The sequence below is a fragment of the Macaca thibetana genome, chromosome 19 (genome assembly GCF_024542745.1).
Source record: "Macaca thibetana thibetana isolate TM-01 chromosome 19, ASM2454274v1, whole genome shotgun sequence".
Lineage (NCBI taxonomy): Eukaryota > Metazoa > Chordata > Mammalia > Primates > Cercopithecidae > Macaca > Macaca thibetana.
In genome coordinates this window covers 33947095-33959739 of record NC_065596.1, presented here as the reverse complement: position 1 = coordinate 33959739, position 12645 = coordinate 33947095, and positions in this window count along the sequence as shown.

Below are 12645 nucleotides of genomic sequence, written 5' to 3'. Positions count from 1 at the left end.
CAGGTGGAAGCAGTTCGGTGCTAGAAGAGGTTCGACGTGCCAGGTATGCAGTGGTAACGTTAGACTCAGTAGTAGAGGCTCAGCCTCTGTCCACTGGAACATCAGCTCAAAAAGCAGAATTAATAGCCCTGACAAGAGCACTGTTGCTAGAAAAGACAAGAAAGTCAAGTTTATACTAATTCTCAGTATGCTTTTACTACATTGCATGGACATGGAACTATATATTAAGAGAGAGAGCAAACAGCTAGAGGATTAACTAACAGCTAGAGAAAAGAAATAAAGTACAAAGAAGAGATTCTACGGTTCTTAGAGGCTGTATAGGCTGCAGAAAAAGTAGCTACAATGCACTGCAGAGGGCACCAAAAGGCAAGGAATGCCAGAAGCCAAAGGAAACAGAAAGGCAGACAGAGAGGCAAAGCACGCAGCAATGCTCACGCCACATTTTTTTTTTTTTTTTTTTTTGAGACGGAGTCTCGCTCTGTCGCCCAGGCTGGACTGCAGTGGCCGGATCTCAGCTCACTGCAAGCTCCGCCTCCCGGGTTCACGCCATTCTCCTGCCTCAGCCTCCAGAGTAGCTGGGACTACAGGCGCCCGCCATCTCGCCCGGCTAGTTTTTTGTATTTTTTTAGTAGAGACGGGGTTTCACCGTGTTAGCCAGGATAGTCTCGATCTCCTGACCTCGTGATCCACCCGTCTCGGCCTCCCAAAGTGCTGGGATTACAGGCTTGAGCCACCGCGCCCGGCCTGCTCACGCCACATTTTAAAGAGGAAGCCTTAGCTATGCCTCTCCTCCCAGACCTCCTCTGCAAGAGGGCCCAAGTTATACTGCAAATCAAAGAGCCTGGTGTGCCCAAGAAGACAAAAAATATGTTAAAAGAAGGTAGTAAATTATCTTTGATAGGAGACCAGCCATTTCAAAGATGTTAGCGCCTAAGTTTGTGAAGCCAATTCATCAGAAACTCATATAAGAAAAACAGCATTTGTAACGTTATGAAAGTGCCATTTCTTTTCTTTTTTTTTTTTTTGAGACGGAGTCTCGCTCTGTCACCCAGGCTGGAGTGCAGTGGCGCAATCTTGACTCACTGCAACCTCTGCTTCCCGGGTTCAAGCATTTCTTCTGCCTCAGCCTCCCTAGTAGCTGGTATTACAGGCGCCTGCCACCACAACCGGCAATTTTTTTTGTTTTTTTCAGTAGAGACCGGGTGTTAACATGTTGGTCACACTGGCCTTGAACTCCGGACCTCGTGATCCACCCACTCTGGCCTCCCAAAGTGGTAGGATTACAGGCGTAAGCCACCGCGCCTGGCCACGAAAGTGCCATTTCTATGTGCCGTGGCTCTGTGCTGTCATTTGAGCCGTTTGTAAACAATGCTTAACCCGTGCTCAGAATAACCTGTGACAGGGGCCCACTCGGCCCCCAAGAATTCAAGAAGCAGGAGCCATGCCTTGTGAAAACTTGGTTATAAACTTTACCGAACTGCACCGTGCCAGAGGCTAGGGGCATATGCTAGTGTTTATTTGCACCTTTTCAAGATAGGTTAAGGCTTTCCCCACCAGGACAGAAAAAGCAGAAGTGACTAAAGTACTGATAAAAGACATTATTCCCAGGCTTGGACTGCCTCTAACTTTTTTTTTTTTTTTTTTTTTTTTTTTTTTTTGAGACGGAGTCTCGCTCTGTCTCCCAGGCTGGAGTGCAGTGGCGCGATCTCGGCTCACTGCAAGCTCCGCCTCCCGGGTTCACGCCATTCTCCTGCCTCAGCCTCCTGAGTAGCTGGGACTACAGGCGCCCACAACCGCGCCCGGCTAATTTTTTGTATTTTTAGTAGAGACGGGGTTTCACCGTGGTCTCGATCTCCTGACCTTGTGATCCGCCCGCCTCGGCCTCCCAAAGTGCTGGGATTACAGGCGTGAGCCACCGCGCCCGGCTTTTTTTTTTTTTTTTTTTTTTTTGAGACGGAGTCTCGCTCTGTCGCCAGGCTGGAGTACAGTGGCGCGATCTCGGCTCACTGCAAGCTCCGCCTCCCGGGTTCACGCCATTCTCCTGCCTCAGCCTCCCGAGTAGCTGGGACTACAGGCGCCCGCCACCTCGCCCGGCTAATTTTTTTGTATTTTTAGTAGAGACGGGGTTTCATTGTGTTAGCCAGGATGGTCTCGATCTCCTGACCTCGTGATCCGCCCGTCTCGGCCTCCCAAAGTGCTGGGATTACAGGCTTGAGCCACCGCGCCCGGCCAGACTGCCTCTAACTTTAAAGTCAGACAATGGGCTGGCATTTGTAGCTGAAATAGTGCAAGATTTAACAAGACTGCTAAAAATAAAATAGTAGTTATGCCTAGCCTATTGGCCGGAAAGTTCAAGAAAAGTAAAATGCATGAATTGGACACTAAGCTGAAGAAATACTGAAGAAATACTGCCAAGAAACTCGTCAGGTGTTTCCTACAGTCGTCCTCCGAGTCAAGTGCACCCTCACCAAACAAACTAGGTATTCACCCTATGAAAGTCTGTTCAGTCCAACCATAAGTCAAATTATAAGTCAAATTAAAAGTGATCTTCGGCCGGGCGCGGTGGCTCAAGCCTGTAATCCCAGCACTTTGGGAGGCCGAGACGGGCGGATCATGAGGTCAGGAGATCGAGACCATCCTGGCTGACACGGTGAAACCCCGTCTCTACTAAAAAATACAAAAAAAAACTAGCCGGGCGAGGTGGCAGGCGCCTGTAGTCCCAGCTACTCGGGAGGCTGAGGCAGGAGAATGGCGTGAACCCGGGAGGCGGAGCTTGCAGTGAGCCAAGATCACGCCACTGCACTCTAGCCTGGGCGGCAGAGCAAGACTCTGTCTCAAAAAAAAAAAAAAAAAAAAAAAAAAAAAAAAAAAAAAAAAAGTGATCTTCAAGAACTAGAGGAATTAACTTTAAGAAATCAAACGCAGGCTTTAAGAATAGCCATGCAAAAAATCCATAACTGAATACAAAAAAGAATGCCCATAAGTCTGACAGATCCAGTACACCCCTTTAAACCTGGAGACTCTGTTTATGTTAAAAAGTAGAATCCAGCTTCTCTAGGACCCATATAGGATGGGCCCTATACTGTAATCTTGTCCACACCCACTGCTGTTAAACTTGCAGGAATCATGCCTTAGATCCACCACAGTCAACTGAAACCGGCAGCTCAGGACAAGTGGACCAGCCAGCAAGACCCAGATCATCCAACTCGGCTGATCCTGAGATGAGACCAAGCTGCTGCTGAGGACGACAGCCCTGTTCTGGTCACCCCGGAGGCTGACCAGTCTACGCACAGCTGAAGCTGGAGGGGACGACAAGCCCTGCTCTAGTCACACGTGGGAAGCTGACTAGTCTTCTACACACAGCCAAAGCTTGAGGACTCATCATGCAAGTAAATGTGGTTAGAAATCTTAAGACTAGTAGTTTTCCTTGTAATACTGTTTTATTATTGTTCTGTCATTGTACTCAACCTCCTCCCCCAGGCAAGGCCCTCTTCTGACCTTGCTGGATATGAATATGCTGTCCATTGTTTTGCTGTTGTTACTCCCCCTAACCATGTTAGAAGAAGCACCTATAGAAACGTGACCCCACTGTACACATACTACCTGGTCAGGGAACAGCATAACTAAGACGCTATTGTTCCATAGTTATTAGGAGTGTATAAAGTGTATAAAAAATATTATAAAGGCCAGGCACGGGGGCTCATGCCTGTAATTCCAGCACTTTGGGAGGCTGAGGAGGGTGGATCACCTGAGGTTGGGAGTTTGAGACCAGCCTCAGTAACATGGAGAAACCCCATCTCAAATAAAAAGACAAAATTAACCAGGCATGGTGGTGCATGCCTGTAATCACAGCTATTCAGGAGGATGAGGCAGGAGAATCGCTTGAACGCAGGAGGTGGAGGTTGTGGTGAGTCATGATCATGCCATTGCACTCCAGCCTGGGCAACAAGAGTGAAACTTCATCTCAAAAAAAAAAAAAAGGCCGGGCGCGGTGGCTCAAGCCTGTAATCCCAGTACTTTGGGAGGCCGAGGCGGGTGGATCACGAAGTCAGGAGATCGAGACCATCCTGGCTAACATGGTGAAACCCCGTCTCTACTAAAAATACAAAAAACTAGCCGGGCGTGGTGGCGGGCGCCTGTAGTCCCAGCTACTCGGAGGCTGAGGCAGGAGAATGGCGTAAACCCGGGAGGCGGAGCTTTCAGTGAGCCGAGATTGGGCCACTGCACTCCAGCCTGGGTGACACAGCGAGACTCCGTCTCAAAAAAAAAAAAAAAAAAAAAAAAAAGACTTGTACATATAATCAGACCATCTACTCAATTTGTGACCCAGGAAATAACCAACCTTATGTATGTTATAACCCCAAATTTTCACTTGGCGAATACTTTAAAATTCATGCAAGGTCAAAAGAAAGTCCCCTCTTAAACCAAACCAAGGTCCCTCCCTTTTATCGATGGCCTATTTCTCTGTATTTTGATGCTCATCCAGCAGCAGACCTAGACTCATCCGTCTGTGGTAACCCGCCTGTACAGAGATACTATGGAGACGACTACAAATACCTATGCATACCACCTTGTCCCCCTGGGACCCAGAAAAAGATGGTGAGTATTGCACATTGCGGCACCCCAGCACACAACAAAGGCCAATCATGTTTACCGAAATGCCGGCAAAACCAGATTGTGAAACAAAAACCTGTCATCCTGTAAATTTCACCATTCTAAAGCCAGACCTACCCATGCGGACTGTGGGTTACCCCATACATGTCTCCACACACCTACCCAGCAACCTACCTATACGTTATCAAAAAGGAACCTGGACCAGCAACAATTCCGAGTCTTTAAATCATTCCATACGCACGTAGACCAGAAGTTACCAGAGCCTCCTCCTTTAGCTAAAAACCTGTTTGCTCGGGTAGCTGAAAACATTGCTAGCAGCTTAAGCATTTTCTCATGTTACGTTTGTAGAGGGACTAATATAGGAGACCAATGGCCTTAAGAAGCAAAAGCGTTAATGTCACAAGATAATTTAACTCTAACTGACTCTTCTCCCGAACCGATGCCCACAAGTTCAAGCGCCTCGCTCTTAAAAACTTCCATTATCAGGAGATACTGTGTTGCTCGCTAAGGAAAAGCTTTTACGGACTCAGTAGAAGAATTAACTTGTTTAAGACAGCAGTATTATCATAAACCACTAAAGAAAACTTCGTGGAAAGGCAAGGCAAGGATGACTCCAGATCACCTCATCCAAATCCATTCTCCCGTTTCTCTTCTCTAAACCGCATCTAGTAACAGCTTGAAGCTCCATATACCTGGCAAGCACCCTCCCGTCTCTATTAGATCTGTGGGCCTCGCGACTACGGACAGTTGCCAGGAAAGTGGACAAGGACTTGTGTACTTGAAACAATTAGACCATCTTTCTCCTTACTCCCACTGCAACAGGGAGAACCTTGATGGTATCCTGTCTACAAAAAAATCAAAGAAAAAAACAAAAGAGATATAGACATAAGAAAATACATAAAATAGAAGATTAGAAAGACACAGATTGGCCCCTGAAAGACTAATTCAGTACTTTAGGCCAGCTACCTGGGCACAAGGTAAGTCATAAAGCTACCGCACCCCAATTTACACGCTTAACCGCATCCTAAAGTTGCAAGCAGCACTTGAAATCATCACTAATGAAACAGCAAATGCATTCGACTTACTGGCCCAGCAAGCCACAAAAATGAGAAATGCCATCTACCAAAATAGATTAACTTTAGACTACCTCCTAGCCCAGGAAGGAGGAGTACGTAGAAAATTTAATCTAACCAATTGCTGCCTGGAAATCGATGGCAATAGGAAGGCTATTACAGAAATAACTGCCAGAATGAAAAAATTAGCCCATTTTCCAGTCCAGACTTAGAAAAAGTAGGCTCCTGAGTCCCTCTTTAGAGGCTGGTTTTCCTTCTTCAGTAGGTTCAAAACCTCAATAGGAGTAGTTCCAGCCACACTAAGAATTTGTTTAATACTCCCTTGCCTCTTACCTCTCCTTGTTAAGAACATTCAATCAATGATAGAAACAATTGTAACCAGGCAGACTATCACTCAGCTAATAGCTCTATGTGAATATCAGCCTGTGCCTAAAGAAGAAAACCTGCTCTTTCATGAAGAATCCAGTAACAATGATGCTTTCTATTAAAATCTTGTTTATAACAAGCACCAAAGGGAGAAAACTGAGGCAGAAATTTAAAAAATAAATATGCATTCATTCACTCTAGGAAAAGTAACAGGCAAGGCAAGGGTTAAAAAGAAAAGAACCAGTTTTCCTCTGCCTAGCAAGCTCACTTCAAGGACAGTTATATCATAACCCTGTTTGAGAAGTCTAAGCCAAAGGAACGGGCTCCAGACACCGGAAGGAAGGAAGGAAGGAAGGAAAGAAGGAAGGAAGGAAGGAAGGAAGGAAGGGAGGGAGGGAGGGAGGGAGGGAGGGAGGGAAGGAAGGAAGGAGGAAATGTGTGTATTTAGCTGTTCTTGTTTTTCTTTCAATGCAGCTACAAGGCCACCAGCTATGCAAGGTTACAAGTTATGCTATGGTATAGATTACATGACCTATCACTATATGACTAACTGCTTTTATTTTGCGTCTGTGAGTCTGCTTATAAAACTCCACTCTGTCTTTGTTGAAATGCTCAGCTTTTTAGATGTAAATCCACTGAGCCGGTGAGTACCTTAAATAAACATCCTCCTTTCTCCCCCATATCAGTCTCTCTAGTCCTCAGTTTGCCACACCACCATCTCTGTGCCTCCTCTGCTCTCCCTGTTAAATTATCTCTTCCCTTTATACCCCTTGTCCCCACTCTCTGGCAGCCTAGATCCCCAGGTGTCCTCCCTGCTGTGGTTCTCCCTCTGTTTTCCTTGCCACCAGCACCACTCTGCTCTGTCTGCCCCGGCTCCAAATCCCTCCCCCTCTCCCTCACTCTGATGAGCCTCCCTCTTTGCTGTCCCTCTCCCTACCTTGCTGTCCTTCATCTGTCTGTCCTTCTTCTTCTTTTTTTTTTTTTTTTGAGACAGAGTCTCGCTCTGTCACCCAGGCTGGAGTGCAGGGGCATGCTCTAGGTTCACTGCAACCTCTGCCTCCTGGGTTCAAGCAATTCTCCTGCCTCAGCCTCCCCAAGTAGCTGGGATTACAGGCGCCTGCCACCACATCTGGCTAATTTTTGTATTTTTAGTAGAGACAGGGTTTCACCATGTTGCCCAGGTTGGTCTCGAACTCCTGACCTCAAGTGATCCGCCTGCCTCAGCCCTCCAAAGTGCTGGGATTACAGGCGTGAGCCACTACGCCTGGCCATCTGTCGGTCCTTCTAGCTTTTCTCTGCATTTCTTCAGTTGCTTTTCTCCTCCTGCTTTATTATTATTATTTTTTTCACTTTTGCTATCTCTTGGCAAATCCCTACCCCATTCTCTACTTTGCCATCTGTTATGAGTCTTTGTCATTCTTTTCTGTCTCAGGTTTTCTACTGGTCTCTGTCTGTCTCCTGATCCCTTTGGCCCACACAATCACAGGAGAGTTTGGAGTAAGATGCCTGCATACCAGGGGAGCGCATTTTAAAGGGGCTGGAGCTGGGCAGGGAAGAACACCCTGTGTCACAGGATGTGGGGAAAAGAAATAGAGGTCAGATTGTTACTGTGTCCATGTAGAAAAGGAAGACATAAGAAACTCCATTTTGATCTGTACTAAGAAAAATTGTTTCTGCTTTCAGATGCTGTTAACCTGTAACTTTAGACCCAACCCTGTGCTCACAGAAACATGTGCTGTAATGAATCAAAGTTTAAGGGATTTAGGGCTGTGCAGGACTTGCCTTGTTAACAATATGTTTGCATGCAGTATGCTTGGTAAAAGTCATCGCCATTCTCCATTCTCGATTAACCAGGAACACAATGCACTGCGGAAAGCCTCTGCCCAAGAAAGCCTGGTATTGTCCAAGGTTTGCCCCCACTGAGACAGCCTGAGATATGGCCTCATGGGAAAGGAAAGACCTTACCATCCCCCAGCCTGACACCCATAAAGGGTCTTTGCTGAGGAGGATTAGTAAAAGAGGGAGCCTCTTTGCAACTGAGATAAGAGGAAGGCTGTCTCTTGCTCATCCTTGGGATTGGAATGTCTTGGTGCAAAGCCGACCATTCCCATTCTTTCTATTTTCAGATAGCAGAAAACCGCCCTGTGGCTGGGGGTGAGATATGCTGGCAGCAATACTGCTCTGTTACTCTTTGCTACACTGAGATGTTTGGGTAAAGAGAAACATAAAGCTAGCCTGCGTGCACATCCGGGCACAGTACCTTTCCTTGAACTTATTCATGATACAGATTCCTTTGCTCACACGTTTCCCTGCTGACCTTCTCCCCACCTGTTGCCCTGATACACGCCCCTAGCTAAGATAGTAAAAATAATGATCATTAAATACTCAGGGAACTCAGAGGCTGGGACCGGTGCGGGTCCTCCCTATACTGAGCACCCCCTGGGCCCACTGTTCTTTCTCTATACTTTGTCTCTGTGTCTTCCTTCTTTTCTCAGGCTCTAGTCCCACCTGACGAGAAATACCCACAGGTGTGGAAGGGCTGGCCCCCTTTAACAGGACAGGCCCCAGCCACCTCCCCAACGTAGGCTCAGGGGAAGCCGTGACTGCGGAGGGGAGACCTAGGGAGCAGCAGGGCCCAGCAGGAGGAGGGAGGTCGGGGGGCGAGGGCGCCTTAAGACAAGGGTGGGGTCTGCAGGATCCCAGGACCAGACAGAGGAGGCGGCCTTCCTGGGACTGGGGCCGCGGTTCTACGTTCCATGGGCGGAAGAGGGCGAGAATCCACCTCTCCCGTGAGGACTTTAAAAAGCGCGGGGCGGGAGGAGTCAGAAAAAGGTTTAGAGCAGGAAAACTACGCGATAGAAAGTGTACACATTGCCCTACAGCAGAAAGACCCGGGACGGGGCTAGCCTCAGGGCGACCTTAAACCCCTAAGGAAGCGACCCCCAGACTCTCACAGGGTCGTCTCAATTTGCTCTAGGTGAAGGAAGATGGCTGAAAATTTCCAGGTTTGTGGGGACCCCACACCCCAGGAACAGAAGCGCCAGGGACCTGGGAAGCGCAGACTTAATACAACACAGAACGAAACTCACGCGCCGCGATGGGACCGTCACTCCACGCGATCCGCTTCCGGGTTTTCGCGAATCTGCGCGCAGGACAAAAGCCAGGCCTGGGTGGGACCCGCGAGGAGGTGGGCGGGGCCTAGGCGAGGTAGGGGCGGGGCGCGAGGCGGAGAGATTTTGCTCTTTAGAACCGGCAGAGGGCGGGGCAGGGGCGGGGCCGGGGCGGGACCTGTGAGTTCCTCACCCTCCCTCCGGCGCCTGTTTTAGGGTTTTGGAGTCCAGACCCGCCAGAAAGGCTGAGGCCTGATTCAAAAGCCCTGGAATTGTCTGGAATGGGCATGTAAACTAGAATGTGAAATGCAAAGCCCTGCCTGGGCCGAAGGTACAATTTCATGCTGACGGCCCACAGAACAGAATAGAAATTCTCTCCCTTTCTATTCTCCATTCACCGGGTGGGGGGAAAATCCACCCTGTGCTCAGCTTCAGAGACTTCCCTAAAGCCACCGCCTGGGATGCGGGACGCAATGCTCAGGAAAGCGAGGAGTGAGGTGACCACCTGCTGGATAAATACAGCAGACGCGCAGGGGAGGGAGACTGAGGACCCAGCTACTCAGGAAGCAGCGGCGGGAGGATCGCTGAGCCTGGGGTCCAGGCCAGCCTGGGCGACAAAGTAACACCCGCTCCCGCAGGGCTCCCTTCCTCCTCTCTCTCTCTTTTTTCCTTTTTTTTTTAATAACAAAAATACCATTTTGATTGCGTGAGATAGGGATCCAACATTATTCTTTTCCATGTGGATATCCAGTTAGTTGTCTCAGCACATTTGTGGAAGAGATTTATTACTTTATTTATTTACTTATTTCTTTTGTTTTGAATGAGAGTATTTCTCTGTAGCCCAGGCTAGAGGGCAGTGAGGGGATCTCGGCTCACTGCAGCCTCTGCCTCCTAGTTTCAGGCGATTCCCCTGCCTCAGCTGCGGTGTACCTGCCATTACAGGCGCGTGCCACCATGCCCGGCTAATTTTCGTAGACGAGTTTCACCATGTTGGCCAGGCTGGTCTCAAACTCTTGACTTCAAGTGATCCGCCTGCCTCGGCCTCCCAAAGTGCTGGGATTACAGGCGTGAGCCACTGCGCCTGATCCAACAAATACCTTTTACTTCACTTTCTAATTGTTGAGAAAATATAATTGAAAACAAAGCAAAACAAAATCTTCCCCCAAATGACAAAACATCTGCACGACGATAATAGAGAAAGAAATTTAAAAAGTTATTAATAAATAAGCCTTAGACCAGAATGTGATGGGAAATAGAAGCAAACAGCTGAGAGGTTGAAAAAAGAGAAAGAAACTTCACTGTTCTATACAACCCATTAAGTACATGTTTTCAAGATAAACACTAATCAGTCCTCAGGGAAGAGGACTTGACAACACCCTTGGTCACACATAGTTCATCCTGGCTCTACTGGGTAATGGAGGTGACCATTTCTGTCAGCTAATTAGCTTCATGCTGAGGAGGGGAAGAAACCCTAACCCATGTTTCTTTGACAAGTGTGAGTTTTACAACATGGAGACAGGTGCCATCTCTAGTGAGGCTCCTAAAATTCGACAGAAACTGATGTCAGCAGTAAATAATAAAATTCAGAATTTATGATTAAGTATACAACTTATCTGAACACAAAGCATGAGGATAGCCACCTGGAAACATCAACTCCTAATGAATGGGATCAGCATTCCAAAGTGGAGACATTAAGGTTTCACACACAGGGAAAGACAGAAGCTTTAGCAGAAGCACCGTATTTTCCATTCAAGACCAGTGCATAGGTTACAGCAAGTTGATTGGTGACGGATTGATACACTTCAAGGAAGGTTATTTTATCACTCCATAAGAAGTGACAATGATCCCAGGAGGTCTTATCTTTGGGGCTGCTTAGTCTTCCTAATTATTTACAGGAAAACTCTTTTCCTGTAAATAAGAGCAAGACTCACCCAGGTTGGGGTGCTGTGGGGCGATCTTGGCTCACTGCAACCTCTACCTCTCAGATTCAAGCAGTTCTCCTGCCTCAGCCTCCCAAGTAGCTGGGATTACAGGTGCATGCTACCATTGTTTGTTTGTTTGAGACAGTCTCGCTCTGTTGCCTAGGCTGGAGTGCAGTGACACGATCTCAACTGCTTACTGCAACCTCCGCCTCCCGGGTTCAAGCGATTCTCCTGGCTTAGTCTCTCAAGTAGCTGGGAGCCTAGCTAACTTTTGTGTTTTTAGTAGAGATGGGGTTTCACCATGTTGGGCAGGGTGGTGTCAAACTCCTGACCTTGTGATCCATCTGCTTCAGCCTTCCAAAGTGCTGGGATTACAGGTGTGAGCCACCATGCCCGGCCTTTTGTTTTGTATTTTTAGTAGAGAGGGGGTTTCACCATGTTGGCCAGGCTGGTAAACTCCTGACCTCACGTGATCTGGAGTACAATGGCGCCACCTCAGCTCACTGCAATGTCCGCCTCTGGGGTTCAAGCGATTGTCCAGCCTCAGCCTCCTGAGTAACTGGGATTACAGGCATCCACCACCATACCCAGCTAATTTTTGTATTTTTAGTAAAGACGTGGTTTCACCATGTTAACCAGCCTGTTCTTGAACTCCTGAATACTGTTTCTGCTGTTAGGTGTCAGTCCTCTTCATTGCGGCACAAACAAGATTTTTTTTTTTTTTTTTTTTTTTTTTTTCTGTAAAACTGATATGGGGTGGGCGCAGTGGCACACTCCTGTAATCCCCGCACTTTGGGAGGCTGAGGCAGGCAGATCACGAGGTCAGGAGTTCAAGACCAGCCTGGCCAATATGGTGAAACCCCGTCTCTCCTAAAAATACTGCAGACATGTCCCACCACTCCCAGCTAATTTTTGCATTTTTTGTAGAGAAGGATGTTTCACCATGTTGCCCACGCTGGTCTTGAATACCTGGGCTCACGTGACCCACCTGTCTTGGCCTCTGAAATTGCTGGGATTACAGGACTGGGCCACTGCATCTGGTCTCATTGTAAATTTGATGTTTCTTCTTGTTTCAATTTTAGCAGAATTTATATTGCTTGACAGAGTCTGTTTTCAAACTCACGTCTTATCCTTCTGAGTGCCTTAAACTAGAGCCTATTCTGACATAACAGATTTGTACCAGTTTATTTTGTTGCAAAAACTGTGAAATTTATGTAAAATTTTCTCATAAGACACATACTACGTATTTTCCATGAACTTCTTGAAGACTTCTTGTACTAGAAAATTGTATTCAAGAGGCTATAAAAAGGATTGTAGATATTCAAGTGCCACTTATTTCTGGGATGCAAGGATGGTTCAACATATTCAAGCAAATCAATGTGAAATACGACTTGAACAGAACGAAAGATGAAAACCACATCATCTCAATAGATGGAAAAAAAGCATTTCAGAAAATTCAAAATCTAATAATCACAGAAATCCTAAACAAAATAGGTAGAGAAGGAAATTTACCTCAACAATAGAAAGACCATCCATGAAATGACCAACGAGTAAATAACC